A 24,139-nucleotide genomic window follows, 5' to 3' on the forward strand; every position below is an offset into this window, starting at 1 on the left:
GAAATTGAAAATTGAATTAGGAGAGTAAAAGTATCCGGGATCAACTAGACATGCTGTATTTTAAAATACTTTATTGATCTTTTATACTAATAATTAAAGTTGTAGCTCGCTAGCTTTTGACTTTTCTTCTCGTTCATGTTTTGATATAACAGTAGATAGTATTTCAAGCGCTATAATAATTATTTAATGTTTTTTTTTTTTTTTTTTTTAAGATTTATTGGACTGCTACTCCTGCGGACCTGAAGTTACCAGTTTCATACAGGCGTAATAGTGGTAGGTAGACATGAGAGACCGGTGGTTATCACCATTGAAATAACTTATATTACATAAGAATAAAAGCATTTCTATAATCAAGATCCAGGTTTATTTTCATTATATTAGATTACTATTAATTATGACTAAACGGTTGCACAATGAGGGCCATATTATAAAACAGAACATTTATGAACTAAGTTATGCCCTTAAAGACCTTAGTTGAAGCGCAGTCATAACATTGTAACACTAACATTCTCGTTGATTTGCTATATTTGTTCAGATTTAAAGGAATTATGTAAATTAAATCCTCTTAAAGAAAATCCACATTAAGTAATACCTCTTTTGACTGCCAATCACGGTAGTCTTAAGTGTTACGAAGGACTTGTAAATCTTATTTTTAAAACTCTTCTAGACACTGGACAATAAAACCTTTAATGTCTTTCTTGACTGGAACTACAACTCCATGTATGTTCTAAGTTAATGTTTGTTGGGGTCTTGAACAACTTTGCGACCATAACTCTGGTTTCCCTTCAAAACGCATAAATCTTTCGCCTTTTACTAAAGATTTCCGTGGGGGGGAACAACTCAATGAGTCTTAATTAATTTTTTCTTAGCCCATTCACATGGGCTCACAAAGCTAATTCAAATTAGCTGAAAAGAATCATACAATGTCGTAATCAAGTGTATGTGATCTAATGTAGTAAAAAAAAAAAATCTATTCACATATACAACGTCCTGGATGGAACAATTATCCCGACTATTACATATCTAAATCAGGTTGGGAGAATACAGATCTGTCATAAAATTAATTTCATGCACTTATTAAAAATTGCTCTAGACTTCAAACAAACCAAGGGTACCTAGGGACAGCACTAGGATCCCGCTTCCTCTATCAAGAAATAAAAAATATTGAAATTGAATTGAAATCTGTAAGCCTTTTGAGTTCCCTACTTGAAATATTTGTTCTCTAACCACTTCGGGAGAACGGAGTCCTCCGGAGAGACTCAGGTATTCCAAAATACCGCACAGGGTGTTCATGAAATTTGAATTGGTGAGAGAACACCCTTACTTTGCGTCAACTTAGAGATGTCTGATTACAGATGAAGCGTTCAAGATCCTTTGTGACTGATGTTGAAAGCTTCTATTGTATTTACTGTTAGTGAAATTGTCAATATAAGTCAGGGTAGAATCTACTTTAAGAATGAGGTATCATTGACGTCATCCCTAGAGATGCCAGTAATTGTTAACTGTGGCTGAAGTCACCCCCTTTTCATATATGAACATCACAGAATCTGATGTTCATGGTGAAATTGTTGTAAGAGTGTTAATTAAGAAATTAATTAATTATCCTGAAGGGGACTCTCAGGCCACGTATCTCTGAAAATCTAACGGGTGTAACCTAATACTACTTGTCTAACGCTCCGGAACGTTCACCAGGGACTGCCATCTTGAACCTTGAAATCAATTTAATTCTGGTCTTCGATAGCTCAGTCACAGCGAAGTTTGAAAAAAGGATCTTAGGAAAGTAAAATGAGTTCGTAGTCTCATTTTCACGTAGTTGATTGATACGTTTATTGAGATAAAAAAAATACATCTCAAAGGGATGAAGTGACTTAAGTCATCCGCCACCCCAGTCCAGGAATGTCCCTCTCAGGACTCACATAAATCCCTAATACAGATATATCTTGTATAGTACATAGTTATATTCCAGATGCAAAATTTCTATATTTCTTGAATATTTCATCTACTTTCCTATTTTTAAGCATCCATTCTATTTGCTTGGAGACATTATTTATCTGGGCATTTCTATATACATTAAGAAATGGGCATCCCATGTGGCAGGGTATGGGACCTGGATGTTCTACAAACTCTACATTCCATATCCCGTTCACTTCTCTCGGCTCCAAGTTCCTAGTAATATTTATACCCTAATCTTAACCCCATACACACCGAATCTTTCCACCTGCTCCTATCTTTCCTATTTGTAAAATTTGTGTTCATGAGAACATGATAGTAATGTTTCATTGTTTCACTTTTCTCATATATTTCATTCCTTTTTAAATTATCTTCTATTGATTGTATTTTCCGCAATTTGCTCATAATTTTTTCAAAGTTTTAATACATATTTTGTCAATCTCGGCCTTTTCCGTGACTCTTTTTGCTATTATATCTACTGCTTCATTAAGACCAATCCCCACATGTGAAGGGGCCCATACAAATCGAAAACTATGGCCTTTTTTCCTTATTGTATTTACAATTTTTCTACATAAACCAATAATGTGTTCAAAGACTGAACTCCCGCTGCTCAAAGAATCTAAAGCTGCCCTACTCTAAACAAAAAAAAATATATCTTTATTCCTCTTTACAACATTTTCTAATCCTACTAACAATGCATATAACTCGGCTTGTGTTGATGATCTAAAATTGCTCGGCCGTTGTCCAATTTTCGTGTCATCAGTACCTTGTTCTGTGTACTGGTTTATAAGGATCCCACACCCTGCCCTGCCACTTGACACAACTGAACCGTCACAATATACATGCAAGGTGTTTATTTTAGGCAAATTACTAATCTTATTCCCATAAACCACTTGCAAGTACAGTATTTTAAGTAAAAGATTGAACTTGAGAAACTTTGGATTGAAATATACTGTACTGTTTTATATTACGTTAAAATATTGATATTCTTTCAGTAAAATCCCCAGACAGGTTTACAATTCATTTCGGTAATGGTGGAGCACACGCTTAGCTCCAGATGGATTTTATGAAATAGCACCAAAACTTCTATTTACATGATCATAACACGAAAATGGAAACACTGCGCAGATGAAGGCCGACGCCGAAGTTCAGCGGAAGAACTTGTGGTGAATACTGGAAGCTCAAGGAACCCTTCCAGCGACACGTTGGGATGCCGCAGATACTTGATGCTTTGAAATTAGAGACACTCTTCGTCGATTATGCCAGCTCCGCTAAGGACGCTCTGCGAGGATGCCTGCAAATACAAAATCCCAAAGCATGGTACAATGAAGCACCCACGTGGGGTCCCGGGTTACCTTTCCGGTTCCGGGACCAGGTTATGGGGTACCCCCGGTATGTTTCCTCTCACTGCATGGTCTTAGTAATAACCACAGCAATGGAGAAATACCGGTTTCCCTGCCCGCCTCCTAAAATATAGTATAGTCAACTCTCATACTTTCACCTCTTAGAAAGTCCAAATCTGTGTTCTTTCTTCTATGTAAAAAGGACACTGATTATGTACTCCCCGTTAAGCTGATAAGAACAGATACTACACTTTGATCTTAGCCAAAAGGCATCCTGTTGGTTCCGCTGTCCTTGCTCCACCTGACGTTGATTGTCTCTCCTCCTCCTCCTCCACTGTCGGACATGTCTGGCTACTTTGTGGTTGATCAAGCCTCTCTTTGTTGGGGCAGTATTGCACATCACACTGGAATCGAAAATGGCAAACCCTTTGCTCCTCCCTCATCTGCCTCTTGACGATACATTCGTGATTGCCTGGCCGGGAATTCAGTACAAGATGGCATCCAGCACACAGCTCAGCCAAAAGGTCGAGAAGCAGGTCCCGCAACTAGTACTAAGTATGGAAGTAGCAAAAGAGAGAAATAAGAATATATTTTATTTAAAAGAATGATACAGAGTTTTTTATTTACAATAGTTTGGGTATTCCAGTTATTTGTGACCATTGGCTGACTATCTATTTCATTTTATACATAGTGTTCCTATTCCACTAACTAGAACCTATTCTTTCTTCTATCTTGACTTTGGGTTTATTTCACCCTACATACTGTCCAGCACCTGAGGTATGTTCTATATAAATCATTCTCGACCAGCGAATGGCATCACTTACACACAGTTTCCTGAAGAGGCGCAGGTATCCCTTTGATGCCAGTCGCCTCATCAGCTTCTCATTCTCCGGGTCGTATGCTCCCAGGGGTCCCACTATGAATGCAGCCACCTTCACCTGCTGGTATTGTCTTCTCATCTCTGCTGCCAGTTCTACATACTTTTCTTCTTTCCTCAGTCTTGCTTCTTTAAATGCCTCTTGTCCATTCTCGAATGGGCAGGTGACGTCGATCGGGATCACTTCTCGGTTCTTTTCAATCACCAGGTCTGGACGTCCATTGTCTGCTGCTCCTGGTACTCGTTCATTTGCCGACATGATCTTCCAATGTCGACCTTCTGCGGCTTTTCGTACTCTATCCACCAGGGCATTATGTCGCTTTTGCATGGCTCGAGAATGTATCATGCAGTGGTTTACTACATGTGGGAGCGTTTCTTCTCTATTGCAACGACGACATCTCCGATCCCTATTCTGGCCTCGCTTCGCTCCATTGACGGGGAGTAGGTTCCGTCTTGCTCGGTGTATGAAACGCCAGTCTGCGAAGGTTGTATACGCTCCATTTCGAACAAATGCTGATGATGCTCTCTCCTGTGCTACGAGCTTCATCACTTTCCCTTGGTCAGGCTTATTCTGCAGAACCTCATCTCTCATCTGTCGTCGCCGGCTCCGGATGGTTTTGGCTACCTTCCTTCTATCTTTTTCTTCAATGATGGAGTCCGTGCATTTTATCTTGATGTTGTCTCTTCCCTCTGCTATCCAGGAAACCCCCATTCGGCCTGAGGCACATCTGGCTCTAGACCAGATGGTTTGGTGGTCTCCTCCTCGCGTTTGCATCTCTCCCTGTGTTAAGTAAATGCATGCGTCGGTCAAGAACGCGCATGCGTGCGTAGTGTCAACAAAGGCTGTAAGAGACTGCTCCTTAAAATTCGTATTTCTGACGAATTCAGAGCGTCTACCAATCCCAGCCTGTGCAGACAACTATAGTAAGACAAAGGATATCAACACAGTGGCATATATTTTTTTGTTACTTTTGGACTTTGTCATTTTTTGGGGATAAAACATCTGGTCCTACCACCCGATCCCTCTGAGCAAAGTTTTTCAAGTTTGCGCATGCGCAGTGTGATAGTGTGACGTCATTACCACTCCACCTGACTGCAGTGTTGCCAACGTGCCCTATGCCCGCCGTTAAACGCTCCCGTTCGTTGGAAACGGCGGCAGTAGGTGACAGTGATGCTGACGACTTTCTTCTTGAAGACACGTCAAAGAAGAAGCAGAAACCTCAGAAGTCAGGGTCTCCAGCAGGGGCCACGGCTCCCCCTTGCACCCCTTCTGGGGCTGTAGAGGGTGGACTCCTGTCATCGGGGTCCCCAAGTGAGCCTACATGTGGCTCAATGACCGACCCTCCGCCGACGATGGACATAGGGGATTCCCTTTGTCTCCCTGCCCCGTCGCGCCTTCGTCGTCTCGCCTTCCCTCGGGACTTGCCTCTGAGCACACGGACGACCTGGTTCTTCCGTCACTGCTCTCCACTTCAGGACTCAACACTTCGCCTCCGCCGAGGTCCCACAGCCGTGATAGTCACCACACAAATGGACGAGACGGTACGCCTGCTCACTCAGGTGGGCTTTCCTGCTCCCCAGGGGGAGGTGATGCTGAAGTTCACCATCATCACCCCAGAAACTCGTCGTACCAAGGTAATGGTTCGCCACGTACCCTGGGAGATCCCTATCGACGATCTTCGCCCTCTTCTCCCACAACTACTGGACATGGAACGCCGCATCAACCCGGTCTCCAAACGTCCATCCAACGAACTCATCGGCTGGTGGGTGGGCCCCCTCCCCCCGAAGGTGAATGTAGGACCAATTCACAACTGTCCTCTCGACCGATTTATCGGAACCCCGAAAATCTGTGGTCGTTGCCAATCGTGGAAACACCGCACCTGGGAGTGCACGAGGATGGTCGCCTGCGGTTTCTGTGCAGGTCCTCACGACACAGTGGAATGCAAATCGAAAATTCAGAACAAAATCCCAGTTATTCCACGGTGCGTCAATTGCCATGGCAGTCACCACGCCTGGAATGCCAATTGCCCACAGCGTCCTGGCACTCGCCCGGGGAAAACTTACCTTGTACCACCGCCCTCGTCTCTGACGAAGCCCCTGTCAACCAAACCTCAATCCTATCCACCACCGCCTCTTCCATCCACCAAGGATTTCCCATTGATCTCCTCTCCTCTACCACCCCCTCCATCACCCCTACCACCCATCCTTTCTCCCCTCCCTCCCTCTCCCTACCGTTCTTGGAACAAGGTCGTTGCCGGCCCTGCCACACAGTCACCACCATCTCCTGCCCACCCGGACCCCCGCTGTCTCTCACCAGCACCACCACCTCTTACTCAACTGAACCCTCACCGTCCCTCTCCGTCGCTACCACCACCACATGCCCAGTCGGGCCCTCGGCAATCCTCGCCGCCACCTCCAGCTCATGCACAGGTACACCAAGTTGGTTCTATGGAAACAATCACTCTCCGTCTGGATCGCCACTCCAAGCAAATCAACCTTCTCTCAGCCCAACTCGACTTGTTTGTGAAAACAATTGCGACATTGCAGAAGCAACAACAACTCATTCTGGACACCCTGACCCAACAGGGGCGCATTTTGCAAGCCCTGATGACCCGCCTCCTTCCATCTCCCGAGATGGAGGATCCATCCCTCGCTCTCCCACTCCTCCCTCTCCATTTCTCTCAACAGAATTTGGTACCTCCTCTGGAGCCCTGTCTAGCCCCTCCGACTCATCTCACACCGGAGGCCGTTCCCTCCTCTTCTTACAATGGAACATCCAGGGACTTAGACCTCGCCGGACAGACCTCGCCCAGTTTGTGCTCTCCCATCAAGTAGATGTTGCTCTACTTCAGGAAACCATCACAGACGATGTTACTCCACTCCGCCTCTCTGGCTATACTGTTTACACCCTGCCTCGGTACCGTGGGCAGGCTCGTGGCCTCCTCACCCTTGTGCGTAACACCATTCCATCTGTTCGTCTCCCTTCACCTGACTCACATGGACCCCCGTCTGAATTACTTTCTGTCTCCCTTACTCTTGGTGACCGGACCCTTCGTGTAGTCAATGTTCATTTCAAGAGTGATTCTCTGGACCCCCAGGTGCTTCACGACCTCCATGATGGGGTTCCCACTATTGTTCTTGGCGACTTTAATGCCCGCCATCCCACTCTTACTCCGGATCATCCCACTCCATGTACCCTTAATGGATCACATCTCTCACAGTTTCTTAATGGGGATGATGATGTTCACTTTCTTTGTCCTGACGATCCTACTCGCCTCCCCCATAGTTTCCTTGATGTTGGCTTACTATTGAACGGTCATACTTCCTTTCATCCTACCGTCTGCACCGAGCCTGCTCTGTATAGTGACCATCTTGCCGTTACTACCCATCTCAGGCTCTCCTTCTCTGCCCCGACATCAACTCCTTATCGATCCCCTCGCCTTCGTCTCACACAAGATGCTGTTCCTCCCTTTACCCAATACCTTTCTACCTGGGCGGATTCCTATGTTGTCCCTCAGTCCCTTGACTCTTACAGCGCTGATTTTGTTGATGCCGTGTATGACTCTGTCAATCGCGCTACCCCTCCACGCCCTCCCCGTCACCCCAGAAGTGCCACCAACTACTGGTATCGTATCCCTGCCATGAGACATCTCCGGCAGGTAACCCGTGATCTCCACTCTGCCATACGGAGGTCTCGGTCTCCAGAGGACTGGGAAGACTTCAAAAATTGGTGCTCCTTTGCAACTCAGGAGCGCCGTCGGATACGTGAGGCGGACTGGCTATCCTTCACGGGTCTCTATCGTTCCAGTCGTCACCCTCTTATGTATGGAATCGGATTAATGCTATACGGGGTACTCGACGGAGGCCTCCTCCCCACCCTGACCCCGCCTCCCTTGCCTGCTCTTTAATGGAGGACTGGGCACGAGCTTCCTCCCCTGAGGCACTTCCAGATCCAATGCAGGAGGCAGTGCAGGCCCGCATCGATGCGTCTGAGCCTGTTGTTCGTGCTGCTCTTACCTCCCCTGCCCCCACTGATCATCCCATCACACAGTTCGAGCTTGACAGTGCTCGTCGCTCTAGAAAAGACACCTCTCCTGGGGATGATCAGATAACCTACTCCGTCCTCAACGCCTGTACTAATATTCCTAACGGCCCCTTGCTTGCTCTCTACAATATGTCTTATGAACATGGGGTTCTCCCGTCCAACTGGAAAAATGCCACTATTATCCCCATCCCTAAGCCGGGAGATCCTGGGAAATATCGACCCATTAGTCTTACCTCCTGTGTTTGCAAGATGATGGAGAGGATACTCCATCGTCGCCTTCTTCACACCATAGGCGGCTTCCACAACTCCCTCAATGGTTTCATTCAACATCGCAGCACAGCACACTCCATTGCTTCCTTTTATTGCAATCAGACTGCCCGCGTCTCCGTCTTCCTTGATATCAAGGGAGCCTTTGATACGGCTCAGCCTGCCCTCATTTTAGCTGAACTTGCACGGTTAGGGGTTAAAGGGAGACTTCTACAATGGATCGCCTCTTACCTCACTGGACGTCAGGCCCGGGTTCGCGTTGAAGGCTCTATGTCTCCTGTTCAAGAAATGAACCTCGGCACCCCTCAAGGTGGAGTCCTGAGTCCCACCTTGTTTAACACTCTCATGCACTCCATTGCATCACTCCCGTGGCCGACAGAAGTTGTCCACTCAGGATATGCCGACGATGTCCTCCTCCAAGCCCCTGACTACCTCAGCATGCAGGAAGCCCTTGATCTGGTCTCCAGAGAGTGTGATTCACTTGGTTTCCTTCTTTCAACTGCGAAAACAAAAGCCATGTGGCACGGTCGTGTTGTACCTCCACCCCTTTTCTTATCAGGAACGCCCTTGGACTGGGTTAATGAGACAAAATACCTGGGTGTGTATGTAACTCGCACACGTTGTCAGATCCCTGAAGTCCGCTATCTTCGAGACATATGTTTTCGGCGTCTCGCTCCCCTCTCTACCATGTGCAGGGGTTCCCTTGGTGCCAGCATCCCTGTACTTCTCACCATGTACAAGTCTTTTGTCCGTTCCTGTGTCGACTACGCCGCCCCTGCCCTCGTCAACATTAGTCGGACTGCTGTCAACCGTCTCGAAGTTATCCAGAGGAAAGCTGCTCGTATCATCCTTGGGGCTCCTCAGTGGACACGCTCTACTTCTCTATATAACGAACTTGGTCTTTCCCCTTTACAGGATCGTGTCCAGGAGTTTTACCTAAAAACTGCCGTTTCCATTCTACGGGATCCTAGGGGCAACTATGTCCAAACCAACTTGACTACTGCTGTTCGAGACCGACCTCCATCTAGAAGACAGTGGCGAGGGTCACTCATCCGAGCCCTTCAGGAACACGACCTCCTGCCTGATATTGTTGTCACCCCTGCTGTTGGTTCGTCTCCTTCTCCCTGGCTGGATTTTCAACCTGAAGTGATTGCCCTCGGTGGACCGCTCCCGAAATCCCAGGTGAACCCTGTTATTCTCTGCAAATACCACCTCTCCAGGATCGCTCACTGGTCCCCAGGTAGGGTCGTCCTCTACACTGATGGTTCTGTTGACCCCGCTACAGGTAGGGCCGGGGCTGGTGTCTACATCTCCCGTCCTCATGCCCTGAGCCTATCAAACTGTCTCTCAGAGTTTCTGACGGGGCATCCTCCACTCAGGCTGAACTAATAGCCCTCCTTGCTGCCCTTCTCGCTGAGGAAGAAGCAGATGGTTTCTGCCCCTTGCTTGTCTGCTGCGATTCCAGGTCTGCTCTCGACGGGATCGCATTTGGATCTGGGGAAATTAAGGACCTCATCCTCCGAATACGAGGGTTAATATCCACACTTCAGGATGAAGGCCGTCCTGTGACATTCCTATGGATACCTAGTCATGTCGGTATCTTGGGGAATGAGGCAGCAGATGACCTTGCCAAGACTGGCTGCAACAAGGCCACACCTGACTACGTTGTTCCTCGAACACTCTTACAGATTAGGACCCAAATCCGCCGCAAACAGAGAGAAGCTCGGGAAGCAGCCATCCCCCTGGACTCCCCGCCCACATGGTACGATGTCCTCCGTAAACTTCTTGACCTCTCGTACGTCTACGGGAAAGGGTCGCGGAAGGGGGACGTGATTGCTGCCCGTATCATCATTGGGTATGACTTTGCTTGGGAGATTGGTATCCCCACATCCCCTGAGCAACGCTCTTGTGCGTTATGCAGAAGACCTGACAGCCGCACCCATATTCACTACCTCCTAAGATGTCCCCACACACAACGCTTCCGTGACGCCTGCTGGACCACCACTCCACGACCCCCTGACGGAGACACGATGATCCTCCCAATACTGGCCAGATATTTTGTAAATAATATTAATTATGTGTTAAAGGAACATCCTTCCTTCCTTAGGCTTTAGTAAGCCCCTTTATAATATTTATACTGTATATACTTTTCACACTTGCCAGATGATTCTGGTGTCATTGTACAGGGGTACCTAGTGACAGCACTAGGATCCCGCTTCCTCTATCATGGAATAAACAATTGAAATTGAAATTGAATTGAAGAAAGAAGCTCCGCCCAGAAAAGTAGTTCCTGAAGTATTTGTAAAATGATTACATAAGTATAGACATTTCTTGCATATAATTGAAGAAAATTTGGAATTGTATCAATTTCTAGTTTGGTTATTAGTCAATTTCCCAATAAAATGATACTGGGCTATATTGATCTTGTTACTATGCCAAAGAAAGTAGTTCCACAATGTTCAGTTTTATATTAGGAGGGATAGCCCTCACTAGATAGCAAGTTCCTCATAATTGATATTATAAGTAATACCCCAAACGACTTAATCGTGAGAGGGAGAAACTTAAGGTCAATTTGAGATAGAAGAAAACTTGGCTTACCTCTATACTTTAACAAACTTATCCTGGCAAATCAATCTAAAGATGGTGGTTGAGATACTATTAATTACTTTATTTTGGATCTAATTTGAAATCATCTTGATTTAGACACAAGAAAAACGCGAAAATATATATCAATAGTTAACATTTTCTAGCCCAGTATGTTTGTAAATGAATAAAGTTTATAAAGCCAAACTTGTTTATTTCTATCACATGCTCTTATTTTTAATTTGGAAATTTTTATTTTAGCATACTACGAATTATAGAAAGAGTAATCATTTTATTTGTTTGTAAAATGAGGAAAATAACATAAAAAAGAAGGTTCAGCGCAATGATGGTCAGTCAAGTAAGGTTAGGGTTCAGGATGATCATGTTCGTGCATACTTACCTGGCACAGGAGATACCGTGATCACGAAGGCGGTTTTCCCAGGGCGAGGCTCACCATTGCACTCCGGTGATGCTGACCCTTGCGATTAACCCAAATGTGGTTAACTCGGGTGTGCAATTTTTGTTAGCGGGGGACTGCGTTCGCGCTATCCCCTTTATACATATCATAAGGGACTCTAAACGAAATATAAAGTAAGGTGCAGCGGCGTATTTGCACCACTTAACAAGGTCTCTGTTAATAAATAGTACTTGATTTATGCTTAAGCGTCAGCGAAGAATTTTTTTCTACGCTACTTTTACATGATTTGTATTTTGACAATTTTGTGTGAATGAAAAGATTTTCAAACTCTCCAATTGATGCCTAGTAACTCATAATACTGAAAGAAGTTTTTAAAAGTCTGTTAGGAAAACGTGTTAATCTAAATTTTTTTCCAGTATATTATAGAGACATTTTTTTGAGATTAAAAACTTTGATTGAGACAGAAAAATGGAGTGTTATGTCCTCATGACACAATAGAGAACTTCAAAATATTAACTGTACTCATGTTGTGAAATGAGCCTGAATTTATCCTAATGTTATATCCAACGTTATCCTTGCCAGGTCCTAACACACCTCTTATCCATGTTTGTCACATCATACTCATGCATGTGTAACTCCGCATATTGTAACCTACCAAGGACCGAAAAAACGGACAATTACATCCTGCTTTTTTGCAACCCAGAAAGAAGTCGCACCTGTGTCTGACCGTGACATATATACAGCGATTATAAGACATTATATGCCCATGGCCATCTTTAAATAAAATGTAATATATTTGCTTTAATTTCTCCCCATGGGGAGTGGACCGATCCCGGAGATACTGCAATACCGGGCCGATCCGCGGCAAAGATGGAGCAAGCCCCTAGCACTTCGCCATGATCCAAAAATCAGTTTAATATCGAAGATCCCACATGGGGATCGTATCAGATATTAAGCTGATAAGAACAGATTTTATTTAAAAGAATGATACATTGTTTTTTATTTACAATAGTTTGGGTATTCCAGTAATTTGTGACAATTGGCTGACTATCTATTACATTTTATACATAGTGTTCCTATTCCACTAACTAGAACCTATTCTTTCTTCTATCTTGACTTTGGGTTTATTTCACCCTACATACTGTCTAGCCCCTGAGGTATGTTCTATATAAATCATTCTCGACCAGCGAATGGCATCACTTACACACACTTTCCTGAAGAGGCGCAGGTATCCCTTTGATGCCAGTCTCTTCATCAGCTTCTCGTTCTCCGGGTCGTATGCTCCCAGGGGTCCCACTATGAATGCAGCCACCTTCACCTGCTGGTATTGTCTTCTCATCTCTGCTGCTAGTTCTGCATACTTTCTTCTTTCCTCAGTCTTGGTTCTTTAAATGCCTCTTGTCCATTCTCGAATGGGCAGGTGACGTCGATCAGGATCACTTCTCGGTTCCTTTCAATCACCAGGTCTGGACGTCCATTGTCTGCTGCTCCTGGTACTCGTTCATTTGCCGACATGATCTTCCAATGTCGACCTACTGCGGCTTTTCGTACTCTATCCACCAGGGCATTATGTCGCTTTTGCATGGCTCGAGAATGTATCATGCAGTGGTTTACTACATGTGGGAGCGTTTCTTCTCTATTGCAACGACGACATCTCCGATCCCTATTCTGGCCTCGCTTCGCTCCATTGACGGGGAGTAGGTTCCGTCTTGCTCGGTGTATGAAACGCCAGTCTGCGAAGGTTGTATACGCTCCATTTCGAACAAATGCTGATGATGCTCTCTCTTGTGCTACGAGCTTCATCACTTTCCCTTGGTCAGGCTTATTCTGCAGAACTTCATCTCTCATCTGTCGTCGCTGGCTCCGGATGGTTTTGGCTACCTTCCTTCTATCTTTTTCTTCAATGATGGAGTCAGTGCATTTTATCTTGATGTTGTCTCCTCCCTCTGCTATCCAGGAAACCCCCATTCGGCCTGAGGCACACCTGGCTCTAGACCAGATGGTTTGGTGGTCTCCTCCTCGCGTTTGCATCTCTCCCTGTGTTAAGTACATGCACGCGTCGGTCATGCTTGGCTCCTGTCGTGTTCTCATTGTTGCCACTCGCCGGCATTCTTCTCTGGCTATTTCCCTGACGTCAGGATCCGGTCCCGTGAGTAATTTATATGCGGTATCCACCAGGAAAATGTCAGAGTCTTCTGCCGCGAGTGGGACACCACACGCTCCAGCTTTACTGCTTCCGTACAAGTACTCATTCGACGCTCTTGACGGTAGATGTAGCGTGTGTTTAAGCATTGTCTTCATTTCGTTGTCCAGGTGTGCCCAGTCTGTTTTCCTCAGTTGCCAAGTCCTCATTGCATGCACTCCTGCCGGGAACATGAATGTCTTGACTGCATCTATTCTCTGCCACGGTGCTAGCTTGCTTGTCAGTATTTTGGTCCCGAGTTGCATTAGTTCCTCTACTGTTTGGATGTTTGGCAGAAGATGGAACCAAACTGGTCGTCCCAAGAAGAGCGTTGCTTCGCCATCGCTCTTCCATTGAATGGGCGTTTCTCCAACGTAGAACTGTGTCTGGCGCATTCCTCGAGGTCTTCGTCCGGACAGGTGCAATGATGAGCTTTTGCTAGGATTTAGGTCCAGTCCCATCCTACTGCATTGTTCTGTTGCTATGTAGAGGAGTTGCTGTAGATTATCTTGCTGTTTTGTAATGATGGTTATATCGTCTGCATATGCTAAGCATGGGTGCTTGTGTTGTTGGTTCAGTATCATTCCTTCGGCCGCGATTTTCCGCAACAGTGGTTCGACCGCTATATTGAACAGGAGACCACTTATTGGGCACCCCTGTTGCACACCGCATTGCACTGGTATCTCTTCTGTTTCTCCTTCCTTTGTTAGGATTATTGTCGTCTTGCCACTGATGATGTCTCCTGCTACTGTTTCAAAATCTCGTCCCACCACTATACGGTTGAGCGCTCTTTTAATGAGGTCCAGTGACACTGAGCCAAATGCATTGGTCAAGTCGAGTGCTGCTATGCAGGTATCGCCATTGTTCCGTCGTGCATTGTCCATGTGATGCTGAAGTATGTAGTTGTGTTCTATCACCCCATCACTTGGCATGAATCCTTTTTGTGCAGCGCACAGTACCTTGTTGTCAACGAGCCACCATCTGAGTCGTGCTGTGAGGCATCCCGTGTACACCTTGTATATTGTGCGGCTCAGTGTTATAGGCCTCCAATTTGAAACGACTTCTGGGTTACCCCCTTTTTTGGGGACAAGTATTGTTCTGTATCGTTTCCAGGAGTCTGGTATTCTCTTGGCTCTGAGACACACGTTGAATATGGCTGCCATAACTTGGCAGCTTGGGTCAGCCTTTCTCCAGTTCTCATATGATATTCTGTCTTCACCTGGTGACGAATTCTCTGCTGCTGCTAGTTTTGTAAATACTTCCTTCTCTGTGAAGGGCTGCATTTCCATCTCTGGTCTGTCGTCTGGCGGTTCGGGAATGTGCTCCACGGAATTTAGGTCACAATCCTTTTCAACCATCATGTGTTGGAAGTGTTCCTCTATTCTCTCCTTGCTTATTTCACATCTTGCGCCGTTCCCATCGGCAATTAGCCGTATTGCTCGGCGACGGTTGTATTTGTACAGCCTCTGGATCTGTTTGCAATCATTGACATCGGTGATTTTCCTGGTCGTGTTTGCAGGAAAATCACCGATGTCGTGATTAAACAACATAATCAAACTGAAAATATTACTTTGATCTTAGCCAAAAGGCCGAGAAGCGATGACGATTGCTGTGTTGCAATCAAAGCAATGCACATTACACAATAACCTTACTTTAGTTTTAAATTGGTGCAACAAGAATTTATCTAGAGTTCTGTTTGCAGATAAACAGTCAAACTCCTTATACATCAACACTAGTAATCTATAATAACAAAAACCGTAATTATATTCCCAATTATTATTACTATTACCATTTACAATTTTTAGTTTTCCTTAATCTTAAAAAAAATCACTTTTGTTCGTTATTTCTTTCTTTCATTCTTTCTTTCTTTTTTCTTTATGAACATTATTGACCAGTGTTAGTGAAGGAAGAAACTGGCATGTTTGAGGGACAGACTGAAGGACGCATACCCTACACTGTACTTTCCCCATGAAGAGATACGCCGGTTGCCAATGTTTTTTAACTATGATACCAACAATACACCCGCTGTTTTTGTTATTTTATTTTTTACATAGAAGCTGGAAAACTAATTTCCCTTGCATTATGAAAAGTATAAATTGCACTAAAAATGATAGTGCCTAAATGATTGAGACAATTACTTTATGAACCGTGTATGCCAACCTTCATGAAAAAATGAAGCTCCGCCCAGAGAAGTAGTTCCTGAAGTATTTGTAAAATGCTTCCTCAAGTATAAATATTTATTGCATATAATTGTAGAAAATTTGGAATTGTATCAATTTCTAGTTTGGTTATTAGTTAATTTTCCAATAAAATGATTCTGGGCTATATTGATCTCATTACTATGCCAAATAAAGTATTTCCACAATGTTCAGTTTTATATTAGGAGGGATAGCCCTCACTGGATAGCAAGTTCCTCATAATTAATAGATAAAGTACATAAGCAATATCCCAAACGACTTAATTGTGAGAGGAAGAAACTTCAGGATCAATTTGCTACAGAAGAAAACTTGGCTTACCTCTATACAAACTTATCCTGGCAAATTAATCTAAAGTTGATGGTTGAGATACTATTAATTACTTTATTTTGGATCTAATGGGAAATCATATTGAATTAGACACAAGAAAAACGCGAAAAAATTATCAATAGTTAAAATTTTCTAACCCCGTATGTTTGTGTTTTGATGGAAATGAATAGTTTATAAAGCCAAACTTGTTTATTTCCATCATATGCCTCTCACTTTTAATGTGACAATTTTTATTTTAGCATATTACGAATTATATAAAAAGTTATCATATAATTGGTTTATAAATTTAAATAAATAACATAAGAGAGATGGTTCAGCACAATGATAGTCAGTCAAGTTAGGTTAGGGTTTAGGATGAACAATTCAGGGCATACTTACCTGGCACAGGAGATACCGTGATCACGAAGGCGGTTTTCCCAGGGCGAGGCTCACCATTGCACTCCGGTGATGCTGACCCTTGCGATTAACCCAAATGTGGTTAACTCGAGTGCGCAATTTTTGTTAGCGGGGGACTGCGTTCGCGCTATCCCCCTTACACAATTCATAAGGGATTACATAAGAAATATAAGGTACAACGGCGTATTTTTACAGGTTAACAAGGCCTCTGTTAATAAATAGTACTTGATTTATGCTTAAGGTCAGCAAAGAATTTTTTTTCTACGCTACTTTTATATGATTTATATTTTGACAATTACGTGTGAATGAAAGATTTTCAAACTCTCTAATTGATGCCTAGTAACTCATAATATTGAAAGAAGTTGGGTTTTTTTTAATAGTCTGTATCACACTCGACAGTCACTCACTGTCACAGCAATGAAAGAAATCTATCATGATCTTGTTTACCAACACCTGATACACTGTCACACAGTATGGGAGGGGGGGGCCTCTAGCTCTTCAAAAACATAATCTCTGGTTACTGCACAAAAGAGAGTTGTACGGACAATGACCTACTTGAAAAAAAAAACAGATCACACAAATAAAAAATTAGCTATATTGAAAATTTTTAAATTCGAAGATGTTAACACCTACTGCTGTGCCCCTTTGTTTACAAATCTATCAATCACTTTTCATTCGCCTCTACCGCCGTGGACTTCCCCGAGTGTTGATGTTGTCGTCCACACTTTCCCTGGTCGTAAATCCACCCAACTCCGGTATATGCTCAAACTTAACTGCCTTGAGCAGATTAATGATGTCGCCTCCTCTCTTAAGACCTCCCACCCTCCTATCCTCGTCTACTGTGATGGGTCTGTTACCACGCTGGGCAGCTCTGGGGCAGCTGTGTGGATTCCTGAGCGCCAGGCCTGCAGGAAAATCAGGGTCCACGACTGGGCCTCCTCCACTGATCCTGAAAGCATAGCCATCCTCGCGGGCATTCATGAGGTGGCGACCTACTGTATGCTCGCACTGAACGCTGGAACCTCCTTATAATCAGTGACAGCACTTCGGCGCTAGCGAGGCTCAAATTAGCCTCCCCCTCCTCCCCTGCCGCCCAACACACCCTAGCCGCCGTCGCCGGGCTAGAACAAACTGATGACTTCCGTGTCAAGTTTATTTAGATCCCGTCACTTATAAGAATAACTGCCTGTGACACTGTAGGTCGGCTTGCCAAAGAAGCTACACAAGAAGAAGATATTGAAGCCGCTCTCGCCCTCTCCTTGAGTCATCTCAAATCTCGCATACACGCCACACAACGAGAGGCATTCGATGAAAATTGGACACACCTGAAGCAATGGGGTAGCGTCACACTATGCCACTATGACGCTGTAACCGGTGACGACAACCGCCACTACAAAGAGTATCAATCCCTGACTCGATCTCAACAGATTATGTACATGAGACTGCACCTAGGGTACAGGTACCTATGGGAGTACATTGGCAACCCTGAGCCTGGCCGCACTGTTTGTAAACTTTGCGGCCAACCCGACTCTCACACCCTCTCTCACTACATCCTCACTTGCCCTATGACCACCTCCTACAGGTCCCTAGCTGTTACCAACACCTCTTCCCTCCCTGACCAGATATCCCTCCTCCTAGTGACAGGCCTGGCACTTGACATTATTAGGGACCTGCCACGCTTTGCCATAAACAGATGAAATGTACCGGGAACTTTCCCCCCACGCACTCATCATTCTCTCACTTTATGTAACTTGACAAAACCTATGACCCTTCAGGCTTTTACCCCTTAATACACGAGTCATAAAGGCAAGTATGAACTTTGCATATTTCCCAGATGGGCGCTGTAAATGCTTCTGCGCTTCACCTTGCACAGGATGTAAGGGGGTGCCCAATAAACTATCCCCCTCGGGGGCAAATCTGAATCTATCAATCACTTGCTTGACAATAATTATTTCCAGTTCCGGTATAATCAGAGATACAACTTAAGGCACCCAGAGCTACTCCTCCATAAAATATCACGATGTGAAGGTGTGGAACAACTTACCCCCACACATCCGAGCAAAGCCTACGCTCCCTTCCTTTAAATCATCTCTTAAAAAAAATCTATTGTCTAAGTATTAATATTTCTTGTAACACCTACTATATTTACAGTACCTGCTTTTATTGTACCATCAAAACCGTTTTATCGGAAATTATCATGAAAATAGATAAGTAATTACCATTGCAATAAACATAATTGCCAACGAGACATAATCATGTTCTGTCCTCTTGTTCAACCTTATTACTGTACAACCCAATTGTAGTTGGGTAGGAGACGCTAATTTTCAGCAAATCAGCTCAGCTGGGGCGCCTGTGGGTAGAGCTGTACCGCTCTTGCCTCGCAAGCCAGTTGTCACGGGTTCGATTCCCGGGTCGGTGGAAATTTGTTCCGACACACTTGCCAGCTTCCCTTGGTCCTTGTTCACCTGGCAGCAAAGTAGGTACCTGCTATAAATCGAAAGTTGCGAATTCGTATTCAGGGAAAGTTGTTTGAGCTTCCAATAACTTGCTTTGACATAAACCACTGACTCTTCAGGCTTCTACGCCCTTGACTCTTCTGGCTTCTACGCCCTTAACTCATGAGACATATTCCTCCTACACCGTCTTCCACCTTCTTGAGCCAATGGCTCTCTTCTCTCCATCCCATCATCATCATCAACCATGAACTTAGCATGCTTCCCTGTTGGGCGCTGTAAACGCTTCTGCGCTTCACCTTAAACAAGGATGTAAGGGGGTGTCCAATAAAAAAAAAAAAAAAAAACAGCTCAGCTGCGCCTTTCGCGTCACACTTAGAAGTCACGGTGATTGGCTAAGATGTAGGCACATAGGCAGGCTCTTTTTGGTGTAATATGCCTCTATAATGGCTTTTTGGCAGGAATATTGTCTAAACTAGATTCTCATAGATTTTCTCTAAAACATGACAATTTACATGGCACTGTTACAGAAGCATTTTTTCCTATGTTTTTTTGTTTTTTTTTACGTTATCAAACTTGACTTGAAGCCTGTAGATAAGGATGAAGGGCTAATATTTGTTGCTGGGTTTTTGTTGGAAGTACTTTGGAAGTATTGGGGCGGGGGGGGGGGTTAGGTGGACGTAAATGAGGGGAAAGTTTGAAGGAAATTAGGAGAGTAAAAGTATCCGGGCTCAACTAGACATGCTGTATTTTAAAATTCTTTATTGATCTTTTATACTAATAATTTAAGTTGTAGCTCGCTAGCTTTTGACTTTTCTTCTCGTTCATGTTTTGATATAACAGTAGATAGTATTTCAAGCGCTATAATAATTATTTAATGTTTTTTTTTTTGTTTTTTTTTTTAAGATTTATTGGACTGCTACTCCTGCGGACCTGAAGTTACCAGTTTCATACAGGCGTAATAGTGGTAGGTAGACATGAGAGACCGGTGGTTATCACCATTAAAATAACTTATATTACATAAGAATAAAAGCATTTCTATAATCAAGATCCAGGTTTATTTTCATTATATTAGATTATTAATTATGACTAAACGGTTGCACAATGAGGGCCATATTATATAACAGAACATTTATGAACTAAGTTATGCCCTTAAAGACCTTAGTTGAAGCGCAGTCATAACATTGTAACAATAACATTCTCGTTGATTTGCTATATTTGTTCAGATTTAAAGGAATTATGTAAATTAAATCCTCTTAAAGAAAATCCACATTAAGTAATACCACTTTTGACTGCCAATCACGGTAGTCTTAAATGTTACGAAGGACTTGTAAATCTTATTTTAAAACTCTTCTAGACACTGGACAATAAAACCTTTAATGTCTTTCTTGACTGGAACTACAACTCCAAGTATGTTCTAAGTTAATGTTTGTTGGGGTCTTGAACAACTTTGCGACCATAGCTCTGGTTTCCCTTCAAAACGCATAAATCTTTCGCCTTTTACTAAAGATTTCCGTGGGGGGGAACAACTCAATGAGTCTTAATTAATTTTTCTTAGCCCATTCACATGGGCTCACAAAACTATTTCAAATTAGCTGAAAATAATCATACAATGTCGTAATCAAGTGTATGCGATCTAATGTAGTAAAAAAAAAAAATCTACTCACATATACAACGTCCTGGATGGAACAATTATCCCGACTATTACAGATCTAAATCAGGTTGGGAGAATACAGATCTGTCATAAAATTAATTTCATGCACTTATTAAAAATTGCTCTAGACTTCAAACAAACCAAGGGTACCTAGGGACAGCACTAGGATCCCGCTTCCTCTATCAAGAAATAAAAAATATTGAAATTGAATTGAAATCTGTAAACCTTTTGAGTTCCCTACTTGAAATATTTGTTCTCTAACCACTTCGGGAGAACGGAGTCCTCCGGGGAGACTCAGGTATTCCAAAATACCGCACAGGGTGTTCATGAAATTTGAATTGGTGAGAGAACACCCTTACTTTGCGTCAACTTAGAGATGTCTGATTACAGATGAAGCGTTCAAGATCCTTTGTGACTGATGTTGAAAGCTTCTATTGTATTTACTGTTAGTGAAATTGTCAATATAAGTCAGGGTAGAATCTACTTTAAGAATGAGGTATCATTGACGTCATCCCTAGAGATGCCAGTAATTGTTAACTGTGGCTGAAGTCACCCCCTTTTCATATATGAACATCACAGAATCTGATGTTCATGGTGAAATTGTTGTAAGAGTGTTAATTAAGAAATTAATTAATTATCCTGAAGGGGACTCTCAGGCCACGTATCTCTGAAAATCTAACGGGTGTAACCTAATACTACTTGTCTAACGCTCCGGAACGTTCACCAGGGACTGCCATCTTGAACCTTGAAATCAATTTAATTCTGGTCTTCGATAGCTCAGTCACAGCGAAGTTTGAAAAAAGGATCTTAGGAAAGTAAAATGAGTTCGTAGTCTCATTTTCACGTAGTTGATTGATACGTTTATTGAGATAAAAAAAAATACATCTCAAAGGGATGAAGTGACTTAAGTCATCCGCCACCCCAGTCCAGGAATGTCCCTCTCAGGACTCACATAAATCCCTAATACAGATATATCTTGTATAGTACATAGTTATATTCCAGATGCAAAATTTCTATATTTCTTGAATTCATCTACTTTCCTATTTTTAAGCATCCATTCTATTTGCTTGGAGACATTATTTATCTGGGCATTTCTATATACATTAAGAAATGGGCATCCCATGTGGCAGGGTATGGGACCTGGATGTTCTACAAACTCTACATTCCATATCCCGTTCACTTCTCTCGGCTCCAAGTTCCTAGTAATATTTATACCCGAATCTTAACCTCATACACACCGAATCTTTCCACCTGCTCCTATCTTTCCTATTTGTAAAATTTGTGTTCATGAGAACATGATAGTAATGTTTCATTGTTTCACTTTTCTCATATATTTCATTCCTTTTTAAATTATCTTCTATTGATTGTATTTTCCGCAATTTGCTCATAATTTTTTCAAAGTTTTAATACATATTTTGTCAATCTCGGCCTTTTCCGTGACTCTTTTTGCTATTATATCTACTGCTTCATTAAGACCAATCCCCACATGTGAAGGGGCCCATACAAATCGAAAACTATGGCCTTTTTTCCTTATTGTATTTCCAATTTTTCTACATAAACCAATAATGTGTTCAAAGACTGAACTCCCGCTGCTCAAAGAATCTAAAGCTTCCCTACTATCAACAAAAAAATATATATCTTTATTCCTCTTTACATTTTCTAATCCTACTAACAATGCATATAACTCGGCTTGTGTTGATGATCTAAAATTGCTCGGCCGTTGTCCAATTTTCGTGTCATCAGTACCTTGTTCTGTGTACTGGTTTATAAGGATCCCACACCCTGCCCTGCCACTTGACACAACTGAACCGTCACAATATACATGCAAGGTGTTTATTTTAGGCAAATTACTAATCTTATTCCCATAAACCACTTGCAAGTACAGTATTTTAAGTAAAAGATTGAACTTGAGAAACTTTGGATTGAAATATACTGTACTGTTTTATATTACGTTAAAATAATATTCTTTCAGTAAAATCCCCAGACAGGTTTACAATTCATTTCGGTAATGGTGGAGCACACACTTAGCTCCAGATGGATTTTATGAAATAGCACCAAAACTTCTATTTACATGATCATAACACGAAAATGGAAACACTGCGCAGATGATGATAATGATATGGAGAGAAGTGAGCCGTTTGCTCAACAACAACAGAAGATCGCGGAAAGGTGTTATCACTACCAGAGACACGACCTTCCTCAAACCAAAACTGACGAAGAAACGCTATATACTCCAAGAGGACTCCCGGTGCTCACCTTAACCGCGGAGCCGGGAACATTTCACCAGGGGGAGCGCAGTAGTACTTCCGAGCATCAAGCTCGCTCACCGAAACCACTAACGTTGATGAAGGACCAAAAGGACGACCTGCCGAGGTCCGAGGGCTGGGTGAGAGAACTGTTAGAAAATATGAGGTTCTCCCAAAGGCCGACGCCGAAGTTCAGCGGAGGAACTTGTGGTGAATACTGGAAGCTCAAGGAACCCTTCCAGCGACACGTTGGGATGCCGCAGATACTTGATGCTTTGAAATTAGAGACACTCTTCGTCGATTATGCCAGCTCCGCTAAGGACGCTCTGCGAGGATGCCTGCAAATACAAAATCCCAAAGCATGGTACAATGAAGCACCCACGTGGGGTCCCGGGTTACCTTTCCGGTTCCGGGACCAGGTTTTGGGGTACCCCCGGTATGTTTCCTCTCACTGCATGGGCTTAGTAATAACCACAGCAATGGAGAAATACCGGGTTCCCTGCCCGCCTCCTAAAATATAGTATAGTCAACTCTCATACTTTCACCTCTTAGAAAGTCCAAATCTGTGTTCTTTCTTCTATGTAAAAAGGACACTGATTATGTACTCCCCGTTAAGCTGATAAGAACAGATACTACACTTTGATCTTAGCCAAAAGGCATCCTGTTGGTTCCGCTGTCCTTGCTCCACCTGACGTTGATTGTCTCTCCTCCTCCTCCTCCACTGTCGGACATGTCTGGCTACTTTGTGGTTGATCAAGCCTCTCTTTGCTGGGGCAGTATTGCACATCACACTGGAATCGAAAATGGCAAACCCTTTGCTCCTCCCTCATCTGCCTCTTGACGATACATTCGTGATTGCCTGGCCGGGAATTCAGTACAAGATGGCATCCAGCACACAGCTCAGCCAAAAGGCCGAGAAGCAGGTCCCGCAACTAGTACTAAGTATGGAAGTAGAAAAAGAGAGAAATAAGAATATATTTTATTTAAAAGAATGATACAGAGTTTTTTATTTACAATAGTTTGGGTATTCCAGTTATTTGTGACCATTGGCTGACTATCTATTTCATTTTATACATAGTGTTCCTATTAAACTAACTAGAACCTATTCTTTCTTCTATCTTGACTTTGGGTTTATTTCACCCTACATACTGTCTAGCACCTGAGGTATGTTCTATATAAATCATTCTCGACCAGCGAATG

General features: G+C 43.3%; 4 non-coding genes and 1 pseudogene across 4 annotated transcripts; 4 read left to right on the top strand and 1 right to left on the bottom strand.

Moving 5' to 3' along the window:
- Positions 1–769: 769 nt before the first annotated feature.
- LOC121875469 lies at positions 770–885 on the top strand. The gene has a single exon (XR_006090608.1). It is a non-coding gene; the product is annotated as a U5 spliceosomal RNA (small nuclear RNA).
- A 10,572-nt stretch (positions 886–11,457) lies between these two features.
- Positions 11,458–11,620, top strand: LOC121875467. Its single transcript, XR_006090607.1, has one exon. It is a non-coding gene; the product is annotated as a U1 spliceosomal RNA (small nuclear RNA).
- Positions 11,621–12,299: 679 nt separating this feature from the next.
- On the bottom strand, positions 12,300–12,472 carry LOC121875468 (annotated as a pseudogene).
- Positions 12,473–16,560: 4,088 nt separating this feature from the next.
- Positions 16,561–16,723, top strand: LOC121875466. The gene has a single exon (XR_006090606.1). It is a non-coding gene; the product is annotated as a U1 spliceosomal RNA (small nuclear RNA).
- Positions 16,724–20,498: 3,775 nt separating this feature from the next.
- LOC121875470 lies at positions 20,499–20,613 on the top strand. Its single transcript, XR_006090609.1, has one exon. It is a non-coding gene; the product is annotated as a U5 spliceosomal RNA (small nuclear RNA).
- The last annotated feature ends 3,526 nt before the right edge of the window (positions 20,614–24,139 follow it).

Source organism: Homarus americanus, unplaced genomic scaffold (assembly GCF_018991925.1).
Source record: "Homarus americanus isolate GMGI-L3 unplaced genomic scaffold, GMGI_Hamer_2.0 scaffold32678, whole genome shotgun sequence".
NCBI lineage: Eukaryota > Metazoa > Arthropoda > Malacostraca > Decapoda > Nephropidae > Homarus > Homarus americanus.